The sequence below is a fragment of the Tachyglossus aculeatus genome, chromosome 2, assembly GCF_015852505.1.
Source record: "Tachyglossus aculeatus isolate mTacAcu1 chromosome 2, mTacAcu1.pri, whole genome shotgun sequence".
NCBI lineage: Eukaryota > Metazoa > Chordata > Mammalia > Monotremata > Tachyglossidae > Tachyglossus > Tachyglossus aculeatus.
This window is the reverse complement of record NC_052067.1, coordinates 73,602,078-73,618,095: the sequence shown is the minus strand read 5'-3', so window position 1 is coordinate 73,618,095 and position 16,018 is coordinate 73,602,078. Positions and strand designations below refer to the sequence as shown.

The window sequence follows — 16,018 nt, the reverse complement described above, 5'->3', positions numbered from 1 at the left end:
TTGGACACAGCTTGCTACAGTGTTGGAAGAAATGCTTGTGTTAATTGGTTTAGCATTATTGTGGGATTTTCTAACAATGTTATCTCTGTAATAGAATTTAGGTGTATTCCAATTCAGTAACACTGTAAGATTGAAAAGAATGGCTCTTATCAGTTTGAGACCACTTTCCTCTGCATAAAGCTCCTTGATATTTCTCTCTGTACTTGCCCTAGCCCTAAAAATAACTAGCTTTTAAAATGCTGTACTAATGAGAATAGTACAACTTTACTGAATCTCCTTTATTAAGGAACTATCAAATAATTTAAGAACTTTTAATGGTACATCTGTGCCTTTTATCTCCTAGGTAACAACCACCTAATTACACATTGAGAATTTAGCTCCTGTATGTCTAGGTCCAGAATCATATCCTGTCGAGCAGCTGCTTAGTGCCTGGACTTGGTGTGTTACAGTAAGAGGTTAAATTTAGTTTGATATAGGGACTAGAAAGACAGAATAATCCTTTTTCTTCCATAAAACATAGGGCTGTTTTCTTTTAATTGTTCCTTCACTCTTTGGGTTTTCTCAAGATAAATGGACACAAGGCCAATGATGTTTTCCCATTGATTTGGACCCTGAATGCTCCATCTCAATAATAAATCAATTAATTGATAGTATTTGAGTGTCTCACTTGCTGCAGAGCATTATACTAAGCACTTGGAAGAACTCAGTATTGTTGGTATTCATGATCCCTGCCCTGGAGGTGCTTGCAGTATAGCAAGGAGGTAAGATACTAAAATAGTTTACAGATAAAAAGCAAAGAATGTAAATATATGTAGATGTAAATACAGTGGGTGGAGGGTCTGAGTAGTCAATTGCCTGGTGATACAGAAGTGATGCAGAAGTCTTAAAGTGGCACTTGGTTTGGGGGAACAAGGTGTGGAGATGAGAAACTAATCACGGGTGTCCTCCTGGAGAGGATGTGATTTCAGAAACACCTTAAACATAAGGAGAGCAGTGGTCTACCGCTTATAAAGCGGGGAGAGTTTCAGGCAGAAGGGAGAGTGTGAGCAAGAAGTGTGGGGCAAGAGTGGTGAGAATGAGGCACAATGAGAGGTTGGCATGAGAGAAGTGAAACATGTGAGGTGGAGCATGGGAGCACCGTTGTCCCTGGGGGAGAGGCAGCATCTTTTCTGTGTGGCTGGACCCTGGGAATCGGGGACAGGGAAATGGTTGGAATGGCTCAAGTGAATTCTTATGATGGAGCCTCTCTTTTTGGGGGATACACTGGAGCAGGGAGTTTTCAGCAAAGAGGTTGATGTAGTAGTTGAGCTGGGGCTAGAACAGATTCCGGCCCCAGCATGGTGCCAGTTTGGGTGAAGAGGAAGGGGAAAATAATGGAGATACTGTGAGGCATGAACTGACAGGAAGACAGTAGTGGATGAGGAGTGAGGATAAGTCGAGGGGAGAACTGATTAAGAGCCTTAAAACCAGTGGTCAGAAGGTTTTGCTTGTTATGGAGAGGGGGAATGGGTAACTACTGAATAAATTTTGTGGAGCAGAGAGACAGGGCAGCACATTAGTCCAGTGACCAGGTAGTGGAGTGAAATATTGACTGGAGAGTAGTAGTAGTAATATTAAGTTAATTTAGCACTTACTGTGTATAAGCCATTGTACTAAGCACTGATGAAGAAATGCATGGGTGAGATGTGTAGTCCCTGGCCCCCAGGGGCTTGCAATCTAAGAACTGAGCCAGGGGACAGGGGTGTGCCAAGATCACATAAGGAAGAGTGAACAAAGATAAACGAGACAAAAGCAAGGATAAACATGAAAGGAGCAGCAGGATTTTAGACTCCACAGAACTCAGACCACTAGTCAGAGAAGTCACAGCTGCAGGGCCACGCTGCTGACCTTCTCAACCTTCTAAAAGTTGGGCAGGTTTGCTGCATATGGAGTCATTTGCCGGGCTGGAGCAGGGAACCATGGGAGCACCGTTGTCCCTGGGGGAGAGGCAGCATCTTTTCTGCATGGCTGGACCCTGGGAATTGGGGAAAGGGAAATGGTTGGATGGATCAAGTGAATGCTTATGATGGAGTCTTTCCTCTGGCGGAGGCACTGGAGCAGGGAGTTCAGCAAAGGGGTTGATGTAGTTGTTGAGCTGGGGCTAGGACAGATGCTGGCCCCAGCGTGGTGCCAGCTTGGGTGAAGAGGAAGGGGTGAATAATGGAGTTATTGTGAGGCATGAACTGACAAGAAGGCAGAACTATTCTCTAGGAGAAACCAAGGGTTCATGAGTGTGGTGCTGTACTAGGTGCTCTTGGTAAAAGCTCAAGAAGATGCTGTCTAGTCCTGCATATACTATAAGCAAGAAGAAACTTAGAATTTTGTCTCCAGAAATTGCTTTTTTTAAATAATTCTTGAGAAAATTTTGGTAGGTGATGTCTGGTGGGGAGGAAGGGGAAACCAGGGGCAGAATTGATTTATTAATGCACAAACAACTAGTTGTAATAATATAATAGTAAAGCACTGTACCAAACTCAGGGGAAAAAATATTGAGGAGGTGCAGAGTTCCCGGCTCTCCAAGGGTATAGAGTCCTAAGAATAGTGGGGCAGTTGTCAGGCAACCAACACATGCAGAAGGATGAAAACAATGGAAACGTGAAAAAAGCATAAACTGAAATAATAAAGGGGAATGGTGGTGACTTCATGGCACTACTGCCCAGATCACCCAGAGTTCTAATATTGGTAGGGCTTGAGTTCCTCGTAATTCGCAGGGCGTGTCGGGAGCAAAGACCTAGGGTGGCACGGTGGGAAAATGGCAAGGGACTCCTTTCCCGAAACCCAGTGTATTGGCATATAGGATTCTCGGGGGGAAGAGCTATTCTTGATGTGTCCCACTTGCCAGACAGTGGATGGTATTGGGTTTTTTTCAAGTTCATCTGTTGGTCAGAAATAGTTATGCACATGTCCTTAAAATGTGGGAATGGATGCCAGCACAAGTTAAATCTCAAGGTAAATGATAGGGACTACTGTTTTCTGTAAAACAACTCACCACAAATCAAATGTAAAGTCTAAACTCGCAAAATGACCAATGTTTAAAAGTGTTGTTCAGGTAGGTTCTTACTATTTGAAATTTCAGTGAGAGATTAACAGAAGGACTTTTCTCTTGGTTTAGGCTTGACTTTTTTGTTTCTAAGCAAAGTAGGGACCATCTATATGTTGCCGACTTGTATTTCCCAAGCGCTAGTACAGTGCTCTGTACTCAGTAAGCGCTCAATAAATACGATTGAATGAAAGAATAAATGAACTATCATGCTCAAATTATTTATTTTCTGTGAGATGAAACTGTATACATCTCCTCCAGTATTTGTCATCTTTTGCTATTTTTGATTGTGCCCACTAAGAAAGTAGTTTAGAGTGGTTTCAATTGTCAAGTGAAATCTTGTCCAGGTCTAGCCTTAATTGAAGTAGTTAATTGAAAAAAGAGCAATCACCAAAAGGAAAGAGCATGAGCATAGGAGTCAGAGGACCTGGGTTCTGATCATGGCTCTGCCTCTTGCCTGTTGTATGACCTTGGGCAAGTCACTTAACTCCTGTGCCTCAGTTTCTTCATCAGTTAAATGAGGATTCAACAATACCTGTTCTCCATTCTCCATAGATTGTGAGCCCCATGTGGGAAAGGGACTGTGTTCAACCTGATTATTTTCTGTCTACCTCAGCTCTTAGTAATCTTAAATACTGCAGTTATTATTGTCATATAGCCAGACGATTGAAGATTGTATTTACAGTGCTCTGCACATAATACTTACTAAATACAATTGATTGATAAGATTGATGGAACTTCCAATTGACTGGTTTTTGGAGGTGGGGAAATAATGAGCTCAATTCTACCTCCAGTTTTGGGGGAGAATGGGCCCTAAGATTGCTTTCTCTGATAAGAGGGGACATGAAACTGTATATCTAGACTGTAATCTTGTTGTGGACAAGGAATGTGTCTGTTATATTGTACTCTCCCAAGTGCTCAGTACAGTGCTCTGCACATATTAAGTGCTAAATAAATGCAGTTGACTGACCAACTGGAGACTAGATTTCCCCATATTATGTAAAGGACAGTGACACTAAGTCATCATCAATCGTATTTATTGAGCGCTTACTATGTGCAGAGCACTGTACTAAGCGCTTGGGAAGTACAAATTGGCAACATATAGAGACAGTCCCTACCCAACAGTGGGCTCACAGTCTAAAAGGGGGAGACAGAGAACAAAACCAAACATACTAACAAAATAAAATAAATAGGATAGATATATACAAGTAAAATAAATAAATAAATAGAGTAATAAATATGTACAAACATATATACATATATACAGGTGCTGTGAGGAAGGGAAGGAGGTAAGATGGGGGGGATGGAGAGGGGGACGAGGGGGAGAGGAAGGAAGGGGCTCAGTCTGGGAAGACCTCCTGGAGGAGGTGAGCTCTCAGCAGGGCCTTGAAGGGAGGAAGAGCGCTAGCTTGGCGGATGGGCAGAGGGAGGGCATTCCAGGCCTGGGGGATGACGTGGGCTGGGGGTCGATGGCGGGACAGGCGAGAACGAGGTACGGTGAGGAGATTAGCGGCGGAGGGTGCGGGCTGGGCAGTAGAAGGAGAGAAGGGAGGTGAGGTAGGAGGGGGCGAGGTGATGGAGAGCCTTGAAGCCCAGGGTGAGGAGTTTCTGCCTGATGCGCAGATTGGTAGCCACTGGAGATTTTTGAGGAGGGGAGTAATATGCCCAGAGCGTTTCTGGACAAAGATAATCCGGGCAGCAGCATGAAGTATGGATTGAAGTGGAGAGAGACACGAGGATGGGAGATCAGAGAGAAGGCTGGTGCAGTAGTCCAGACAGGATAGGATGAGATAGGATGCCACTAAGTGGCATTCTTGTACATTCTGGCACATATCCTGGATAGTCCACAGGGCCAGAAGTAAGGGATGAACACATGGCTTCAGCAACTTTGTTCTCAATGTAGCTGGCCTCTAGTGCTCTGTTAGTATCTCTTTTGTTATCTTGGTGTGTCTTTATAGTGGTGTGCTTGGGAGGAGGGGCAGGGATTGCAGTGTAGACTGCTGTTGTCCTGGAAAGGTGTTCTACTTGAAGCATGTGATGGAGAAAGGCGTGAAGAGAGGTTGTTCTTCCCTCTGTGATTGTCTAGGTGTGTTGGAGCTCATGAGGGCTCTGGAGAGAAGGAAAGGAAGTGAATTCAGAGAACTTTCAGTTGAAGTTACTTATTATTGCCACTGTGAAAATATCTGTATTGTTTCTTTAAAGTGAAGCTTTGGTTTAGTCTGTTTTAAAAACCAGTCTCTAATGTGCCAGATTGTTTGGGAACCCGGTCCTAGGACCTCTTGGCTTCATCAGTGTGCAGATGATGTAACTATAATACAATCAGCTTTCTCACAGTAAAATAACTTCCTTTCTCAGCATTAGTTCTTTCCTGTTGAAGAATTTGAATGAATACATGCATTTTTTTGTGTGAGATGCATATAACCTTGTGACATTGTTTTATTCATTTTCCCAGCATCCCAGTGAACTAGGAAGTGGGCAGGTACAGATAAAGTCTTCAAATGAAAAAGTCACAGGCAGTTGCCTAAAAGCACACAATTGAATAAGTCAGGATGACTACAGGGATCTTTAATGACTGTAAACTCAGGCACACTATCTCTTTTCTTTTTCTTGGTAAGAGGAAGTAATAAAAATGGCTGTCAGAAGCTGAAATCTGTTTGTTGTGAAAAGTTTTCTGGGCTTTCTAATGAAGGTCACCTGAGAGATTATATCATGGTTTATTGTTTTATAGATCTGCTGGAGTGTTAGAATATAATCTTGACGTTACCAGAATCTAACATGGTGTCTCCTGTTTATCAGTATATGTCAGAACCTATTTAGTGGCTAAAAAATTAAGTATTTAATCAGAATGCTTTAAATATGTTTAGCTGGTGATGAAAGGTACAGAACCCCTTTAGCATCAGGTGCTAGCTTAGCCCCCAAATAACATCTGATAAGCTATTTTAATTACAACTGAAGTGAATATTTACAACACTAAAGTACCCCTATTTAAAATCAAACCTGCCAGTAAATGTGAACTCTTCAAGAATGGCCATCCAGGTAACCATTCTGAAACCTGTTTTTGGGTGCGTGTGTGCATTGTGGACAGTGCCAGGAACACTGAAATTCAATCAATAGTGGATGATGGGACTTTATCTGTAACCATTTAGTCAGTTGTGATACAAGAATGCATGACATTCCTTGTTCCTAAGATAGGTTTGAAGCAAAACCTAAAAATTGGGATTACACTCTTGAAAGAATACAGTCTTACTAGGTACTGTTTCCTAGGATTTGAAAAAGGAAAGAAAAATAATAAAAAGATATACTCTTCATATATTCTTCAACAGTTTTGTAGACTATATGCACTCAAAACATTCAAAAGGATTTGTGTAAAACTAATATTGATAGTGTGAAACAAGGCTGAGGTAGGCAAATCAGATTCAGTATAGATTGTTTTTTGAGAATTCTGAGGAACAGAAATGACACTTTAAAAGCCCTCCACATCAAAAAATATAATTAAAATGTACATTGCCTGATAGGATTATTTCACCTTTGGTAGCTTAAATAAACTCTATATTTTGTTTTTTTCCCTAGATTATTGTAGCATGGTTTAATGGGAAATTAATATATACATGAGTAATTTTAAAAAGGCTTTGTTTTCACTGACATTTTATTAAAAAAGATTTTTTCCATCTCCTAGGAAAGCTGGCATCTAGAAGGCCAGCGTAGCACTGTATTTTATCTGTCTGTACCCACTCTCAAAAGAAAGCCAATCAAGTGTTAGTATTCACTGACCATCTACTGTGTGCAGAACATAGTATTAATATTAATAGCACAATAGAATTTATATTACGTGATCCCTGCCCTCAAGTAGTTTGGTGTCTGTCTCTCCTGCTAGATTGTAAAGTGAAATATAGATAGGAGTAAGAAAGCTTAAACATGTGCATAAGTGCTTCTGAAATTTAACTACAGGAGGAAGTAATAGAGAGTGGTAGTGTTAAGTGCTTACTGTGTGCAGAGCCCTGTTCTAAGCACAGGAAGGAATTCACAGGTGGGAATTAGACATGGTCCCTGCCTCAAGGGGCTCAAAATCTAAAAATAGGGGGAGAGGGAACTGGTGACAGACACAAAAGGAGAGATGAGACAAAACATTAACAAAATTTGAAGACAAAAACAAGTCCTGGTAGGGTACTGTGACTTGAGGAGCAGAGTTTGGCATTATCCTTGATTCATCACTCTCATTCAACCCACAATCAGTCTGTCACCAAGTCCTGTGTTCAACCTTCACAACATCGCTTAAAATCCACCCTTTCCTCTCCATTCAGTCATACTTATTGAGTGCTTATTGTGTGCAGAGCACTGTACTAAGCATATGGAAAGTACAATCCAAACTACTACCATGTAAATCCAAGCACTTATCCTATCCTGCCTTAATTATTGCATCAGCCTCCTTGCTGATCTCCCTTCCTCCTGTCTCTTCCCCATTCCAGTCCGTACTTCAGTGTGCTGCCCAGATCATTTTTCTACAAAACTGTTTGGTCTTTGTTTCCCCACTCCTCAATAACCTCCAGTGGCTGCCTATCCATCTCTGCATCAAACAGAAACTCCTTACCATCAACTTTAAAGCACTTAATCACCTTGTTCCCTCCTAATTTATCTCGCTGCTTTTCTATAGCCCAGCCCACACACTTCACACCACTAACACCAACCTACCCAGGTTTATTCTGGTGTGTGGTGTAGGAAAGTGGATGGTGACCATTGGCAAGGGCCACACTGCTGCTCATTGCATGTCACATTTGTGCAAACATTCTTGTGAGCTGCTGGCACATCACATCCCAGCGGCCCACGGGGCATGACTGTGTGCCACGTTATGCTGGAGTGGCCCCATTCCCACCAGCAGGAAAGGCTGGCTCACTTCAGGATTTTTTCCTTCAGGAAGTAAGGGGTCTTCTCTCCGGAGACTCAGATTGGGCCCAGGATTTTGGCACCCCCAAAATGGATTATACAGAATGACTGCCTATATACATGCATTTAATACATTTGTATACTCATTTTTGTGAATGAAGAAACAATGTGGCCTAGTGGAAGGAGCACCGGCCTGGTAGTCTGAGGACATGGGTTCTAATGATGATAATGATGATATTTGTTTAAGCGCTTACTATGTGCCAAGCACTGTTCTAAGTGCAGAGGGAGATACAAGGTTATCAGGTTGTCGCAGGTAGGGATCACGGTCCCAATCCCCCAGTTCCATGACTTGCCTGCTCTGTGATCCTGGGCAAGTCGCATCTCTGTATCTGTTTCCTTATCTTTAAAATGGGGATTCAGTATTGGTCTCCCTCATTCATTCAGTCGTATTTATTGAGAACTTACTGTTTGCAGAGCACTGTACTAAGCACTCCCTCCTATTTAGACTGTGAGCCTCCTGTGGTACAGAGACCTGATTATCTTATATCTACTCCAGCGCTAAGTACACTGATTGGCTCGTAGTGAGTGCCAGATGCCACTCACTTAACAGATGCCACAATTATTATTAATGGGACATTAATATGGACAATTGAAACTTTGGAATTTGTACATAGTGACTCACATGCCCTCATCTGCCTCTCCACTGCAGCCTGGTCCATTCAGTGTTTGGAGGAAGCCCCACCATGCTGCTGTGGGAGCTCTTATGATGTCAAGTCCTTCAGCAGGGGAATTATTTGCCTAGTTAGGGAGATGGACACCACATAGGACATCTGTGCTTGGAAGACTGGGATTGTCCTATGTAGAGTAAGTATGTAGTGGTCATCAGGATCCCTCAAAGTACAAGTTTCTACTCTTCCCTTTTCTCCCTCTGCCCTAGAATTTCTATTTTCCTAGACATGCCTAACTCGACACTCATCCACACTAGACTGTTTTGCGGAGAAGTGTAGTTTTTGTAGCTTCTAGGACGAGGCATAGAAATAACAAAGATTTACCTCACTTCCTAATCAGGATCCAGATGAGCATTTACTTCTCTTCTGAAGCATAATTCCAGCTCTGCTTGTCTTCTAATTCCCTGCATCTCCATTCCCATAGTGGTAATTAAAGCCAGGGTGAAGACTTCACTCCAGCAGTGCCAGCTTCAAGCTCTCCAGCAAAATATTCAAATTTTTGAATTCTTTAGTAGGTTATGAAGTATTCTTTTGCATATCTAATATTTGGTATCCTCAAAGCACGAGGTTTCACACTTGTATTGGGCAGTGCAGTTAGTACACGTGGTTCTCTGAGGGATAGGAGTTGCACCTCTGTCTTTTCTCCTGCTTTCTTCCTTGTCCCCTTCAGCTATTATTCTTTGATGTTCTTTGCTTTACCCTCTTCTCATTTTCCCCTCCTGACATTTGCCTTTTTGAGATGGGGGCTAAAGGCCTATTTGTACCATTGATTGTTCCTATTAAAGGGGTAAGAATGGTGCAAAAATCCCTGGTTCCATAATGGCCAGACAGAAGCCTTTTCCACTTGGTTTCTTTTCTCTGAGAAAGTTATTGCATAGGGTGGAGTAAATGTACGTGTGGATTACAGTTTCCCTCTGTTACTGGCAGTCACATCTATCCCGTTTCTCACTGCCTATTTTCTTTCTATTTATTCTGTTCCTGGTTTTAGGTAATGGGGTGGGGGGGAAGGGTGAAGAAGGGAATATGGCTTAGGTCCAGTGAAGTCTAGGTCCAGTGAAGTCTGATATAGTTATCTGTAGATTTTTATAAAAGCCTAAATAGTGGTAGAGAACTAAAATGCTATATAGGGTGTGTGTGTGGGTGTGGGTGTGTGTGTGTGTGTGTGAGAGAGAGAGAGAGAGAGAGAGAGAGAGAGCATGAGGATTAACATTCCAACATGCATGAAAGAGAGGGAGGAGAGTTAATCATCTAATATGGAAATTTATACCTTGTTCCATTAGTAGTAGGTTTCCTAAAATTTAAGATCTGTGATGCTCTCCTTGGAATATAATGTACCCACTGAACAAAGGTACTGCTAACCATACAGCTGCTGAATGGTGAACTGAAGAAGAGGGCAGTAGAGTGTTCGGATTAGGTTATAGTAAGAGATTAGCAAGGTGAAATAGGAGGTTCCCCCTCTAGATTGTGAACTCACTGTGGACAGGGAACATGTCTACCAACTATTGTTGTGTTGTGCTGTCCCAAGCATGAAGTGCAGCGCTCTGCACACAGTAAACGCTCAATAAATACTATTGGTTGATTGATTGAAATTGGGTGACTAAGCAGCAGGCTTTGGGGAGAGGAGGAAGGGAGATAGAAATGATTTTAAAAACATCAGCAAGCATGACCTCAAGAAGCAGCATAGCTTAGTGGAAAGAGCACGGGCTTGGGAGTCAGAGGTTGTGGGTTTTAATCACGGCTCTGCCACTTGTCAGCTGTGCGACTTTGGGCAATTCACTTAACTTCTCTGTGCCTGTTACCTCATCTGTAAAATGGGGATTAAGACTGTGAGCCCCACGTAGGGCAACCTGATTACCTTGTATCTACCCCAGCGCTTAGAACAGTCCTTGGCACATAGAAAGCGCTCAATGAATACTATTATTATTATTATTATTATTATTAATAAAGTTGTGGACAACTGGAAGACCGAGTTGATCTGACCCAAAGAGATGGAACTGAAGTGGAGCGACTCCTCTTGAGCATGGGTTTTGACCAGGCTGCAAGTAAGAGGTAAACTCAGACTGTGCCAGTTGATGCAATTTGTATAGAATCTCCTACTGAAAACAACAGATGAACCTCAATCCTGAAACTTCAGGACTGAGAACATTTGCAGAGATGGATAATAGTACTAGCAGCTTATACGGTACCACTTACACTCTGTTTCCCCTGCCTGTCCTCTTTCTGCTGGAACGTGGAGTGCAACGAGCAGGGAGGCAGGTGGGATGCAGCAGCCTGTGAAGTGCATTTATGGTCTTTGCCCACATTAAGCAGCTGTAGCCAGACCTCGAAGTTAGAACATAGGTATCCTGTTGGCCAAAGCAGTCCTGTTTTCATGGTACCAGCAGTAGGGCTTAACATATAGGATGAGTAAGGGACAAGTGGCCATGTATCACGTTCTCTTTTTTTTTTTTTTTTTCTTACAACTCTATACCATAGTCATAATAGTATATGCACACAAAGGCCAACTTTCTGCATATAGAGCTGAGCTGGTGCATATGAGCTGGTGTCTGCATATAAATATATATGGCACAAGATTTTTTTTTTGTAGCTGACAATAGGTATAGATGAATCGTTGCTTTGAGGTGTTCTTTGTGTAGATGGCTTTGGTTTGATTTCTTTCTCTTTGTAAAGTACACACTAATAGATGCATTTCCATTCAGTAAATTTTTATTGAACATTTACTGTGTGCGGAGCACTGTACTATTGATTATTTTCCATCTACCCCCTTTCATTCATTGTCAATCATATTTATTGAGCGCTGTGTGCAGAACACTGTACTAAGCACTTGGGAAGTACAAGTTGGCAACATATAGAGATGGTCATCATCATCATCAATCGTATTTATTGAGCACTTACTATGTGCAGAGCACTGTACTAAGCGCTTGGGAAGTACAAATTGGTGCCGTCCCTACCCAACAACGGGCTCACAGTCTAGAAGGTCTACCAATGCTTAGTACGGTGGTTGGTACATAGTAAGTGCATAATGAATACCATAATTATAACCCTAATTATGCCCTGATTCTTCTGCTTTCATATGATCTCCCTGCCACTGATGTAGTTAATGGACAAAAGTGCAGATAGTAATAATTATGGTATTAAGTGCTTTCTAGGTGCTTAACACTGGGTTAGGTACAAGAATATAGTCTGATAGTAACATTCTGCATTGTGTCAATCATGTGAATTTGTTGAGTGCATACTGGGTACAGAGCACTGTACTAAGCTCTTGGAAGAGTACAGTGTAACCAAGTTGGTAGACCCATTCCCTGCCCACAGTGTCAGTCAAGCATATTTAGTGAGTGCTCACTGTGTGCAGAGTACTGAGTGCTTGGGAGAGTACATTACAACAATAAACAGACACATTACTTGTTCACAACAAGATTACAATCTAAATGGGGAGACAGAAATTACTACAATCAATCGTATTTATTGAGCACTTACTGTGTGCAGAGCACTACTAAGCGCTTGGGAAGTACTATAAATTACAGATGTGTACATAAGTGCTGTGGAGCTGGGAGGGGGCATGAATAAAGGGAGCAAGTCTGGGCCATGCAGAAGGGAGAGGGAGAAGGAGGGCTTAGTCAGGGAAGGCTTCTTGGAGGAAGTGTATCTTCAATTAGGGTTTGATGGCAGGCAGAGTAATGAGGAGGGAGGGAATTCCAGGCCAGTGGCAGGAAGTGGGCAAGAGGTCAGTGGCAAAATAGATGAGATCGAGGTGCAGTTAGAAGGTTGGCATTAGAGGAGCAAAATGTGCAGGCTGGGTTGTAGCAGGAAAGTAGTGAGGTAGGAAAGGGGGCAAAGTGATTGAGTGCTATAAAGCCAATGGTGAGGAGTTTCTATTTGATGCAGAGGTGGATGGGCAACCTTTGGAATTTCTTGAAGAGTGGGGAAACATGTCCTAAACATTTTTGTAATAAAAAATAAATCTCTGTCCATGTGTAACATTCTTCCAGAAGAGCATTACAAGATAGGCCACTGGTTTTGCTTTTTCCAGCTAATCATCTAGCAACCAAACCTTATTTGCAATTCTTCTTTTTTTGACCCACTGGTCACCCCTGTTACCCATGCTTGGGGAAAATCTTCCTGAAAAGCCCCCTTCATATTCAAACCCTTTTTTTAAAAAAAGCCGCATTTTCAAAGACAAAGTTCCAAACTAATTCTGCATCTTCCTGGTCATGCCATCTCATCAGTCATTTTAGCATTGATATGTAAATCTGTTTATTTGTGATCTGTTGATAGTGTGATGCCAAATAAAAAACTTAAAATAAGGTGTCTCCCTAATGAAAGTCAGAGGGAAAGTATTTTATTAATACTTGCCAATCTTTCAACTTTTCACTTGTCTGCATTTATTCATATTTGCCTTGAAAAGAGAAGTACTTTGCTATCGTTGGCTATTTTATTTTGAAGAAATATAGGTAAATTAAGGAAGGTGTCCCCACAACTTTTTCGGCATGAGTGTTTAAGGGGAAATGATGTGGAAGAAGAGAGTGAAACCAGGCAGAAAACAAGTGGGTTGAGGAGACCCTCAGCAAATCAGCTGAAAAAGGGACTGTAGTTAGAACTCAGAAAGCCCTGTTTCTCTTACCATAATGTGTTCTGCTGAGCACCCTCTCCCTCTTTCCCCCATTTAGAAAAAGAAAGGAAGATATAAGCTTCCTGCAGATTTTACATTACTTAATAATATTATTGACCTGATAGCTTGACCAGGTATGACGATAAAGGAAGGATTTTTTTTTAATGTCTGGTAAGTTTAAAAAGGCATCTTGTCTCCCTATAAGCTATTCTAAAAAAAACTTAATGTATCTCTGAGGAAAATATGACATTCTTCGATGGCATTTTATGCCAGCTGATTTAAAATGTCAAAACCCAAACATATATCAAATACAGATGTCTGTATTGATCTAAAGTCTGGAACAGCTGCTGTGTAAAATTTGAGTAATAGTGGAAGCATATTTGAACAGAAACTCACAGTGAGAACAGAAGTCAACACGCTATCCAACCTTGGCTTCACAGACTCGGTCCTCTCCTGGTTCTCCTCTTATCTCTCAGGCCGTTCATTCTCAGTCTCCTTCGCAGACTCTTCCTCCCCCTCCCATCCCCTTACTGTAGGGGTTCCTCAGGGGTCAGTTCTTGGTCCCCTTCTGTTACCTATCCACACTCACTCACTTGGTGAACTCATTTGCTCCCATGGCTTCAACTATCATCTCTATGCTGATGACACCCTAATCTACATGTCCGCCCCTGCTTTCTCCCCATCCCGCCAGGCTCGTATTTCCTTCTGCTTTCAGGACATCTCCATCTGGATTTCTGCCTGCCATCTAAGACTCAGTATGCCCAAGACTGAGCTCATTATCTTCCCTCCCAAACCCTGTCCTCTCCCTGAGTTTCCCATCACTGTAGACGGCACTACCATCCTTCCCACCTCACAAGCCCACAACCTTGGTGTCATCCTCGACTCCGGTCTCTCATTCACTCCACACATCCAATCCATCACCAAAACCTGCTGGTCTCACCTCCACAACATCTCCAAGATCCACCTATCCTCTCCATCCAAACCGCTACCTTGCTTGTTCAGCCTCCCATCCTATCCCTCCTCTCTGATCTCCCATCCTCCTGTCACTCCGTGCTTCAGTCTATACTTCACTCTGCTGCCCGGGTCATCTTTGTACAGAAACGCTCTGGGCATGTCACTCTCCTCTTCAAAAATCTCTAGTGGTTGCCTGTCAACCTTCGAATCAAGCAAAAACTCCTCACTCTCGGCTCAAGGCTCTCCATCACCTTGCCCCCCCCCCCCCCCCACCGCCACCTCACCTCCCTTCTCTCCTTCTACAGCCCAGCCCGCACCCTCCGCTCCTCTGCTGCTAACCTCCTCACTGTACCTCGTTTTTGCCTGTCCCACCATTGACGCCTGGCCGACATCCTTCCCCTGGCCTGAAATGCTCTCCCTCCACACATCCGCCAAACTAGCTCTCTTCCTCCCTTTAAAGCCCTACTGAGAGCTAACCTCTTCCAGGAGGCCTTCCCAGACTGAGCCCCCTTTTTCCTCTCCTCCTCCCCATCCCCCCCCCACCTCCTTCCCCTCCCCACAGCTCTTGTATATATTTGTACAGATTTATTACTCTATTTTGTACATATTTACTACTCTATTTTGTTAATGATGAGCATATAGCTATAATTCTATTTATTCTGACAGTTTTGACACCTGTCTACATGTTTAGTTGTCTGTCTCCCCCTTCTAGACTGTGAATTTTAACAGTGGTATTTAAGTGCTTGCTATGTGCCAGGCACTGTACTAAGCGCTGGGGTAAATACAATTTAATTCACAGACGGTAGGGACCGTCTCTATTGCCAACTTGTACTTCCCAAGTGCTTAGTACAGTGCTCTGCACACAGTAAGCGATTAACAAATACGATTGAATGAATGAATGAATAAATGAAGTCAGTAACTGTAAATGTGATCCAAAAGCAAATGGATTTTAAAAAACAAATTTGGTTTGGAGATTTATATTGTACAAGTCATCAAATTTAAATGTAATTTTTGCAGCTGTGTAATTGTGTTCAAAATCAAAAATGTATCCTCTAAATTGAAGCAGGAAATACTAAACTAATATTCTGTTTGGTTTTTGAAAATATGTTTATAGCAAGGCCACAATGTGTAGAAAGTTGGAAATGCCAAAACACCTTACGAAACAAAGTAAAGGTGCCAATCTTTTCTTTTTTCCCCTCCATTTTATGGGGTCTGTTTTATAATACTGTTATGGTACTTGTTAAGCGGTTATTATGTGCTAAGTACTGTTGTAAGTACTGGAGTATTTACAAGTCAGTAAGGTTGGACACAGTCCCTATCCCACATGGGGCTCACATTTTTAATCCTTATTTTACAGATGAGGTAATTGAGGCCCAGAAAAGTTAAGTGACTTACCCAAGGTCACACAGCAGACAAGTGGTGGATCAGGAATTAGAACCCAGGTCCTTCTGACTCCCAGGCCCGTGCTCTGTCCAGTAAGCCACACTGCATCCTTCCTTTATTCCTTCCATTCCCTTCCCACACTGCTAATTTCTGGCTCGCCCTTGTACATTGTGTACACCACTTTGCCAGGGTATCATGTGAGGGTTATTTATTTAGGCAATATAAAGGTATTTTTTCCATACAGGGAACAGCATAGTCCTGATCAGCCCTCTGCTAGTTCTTTACCTTCAGAAAGTTACCAATGTAAGTGAATAGATTTAGTTTTGAGAAGGTTGGTCTAGAAAGTCATTATAGGAATATTTAATATAGTCCTGTCTTTTTGAG

General features: G+C 42.3%; 1 protein-coding gene across 2 annotated transcripts in view; it reads left to right on the top strand.

Moving 5' to 3' along the window:
- Positions 1–16,018, top strand: part of UTRN (utrophin) — a 583,736-nt gene that overhangs the window by 6,504 nt on the left and 561,214 nt on the right. The gene's annotated exons all lie outside the window — the stretch shown is intronic.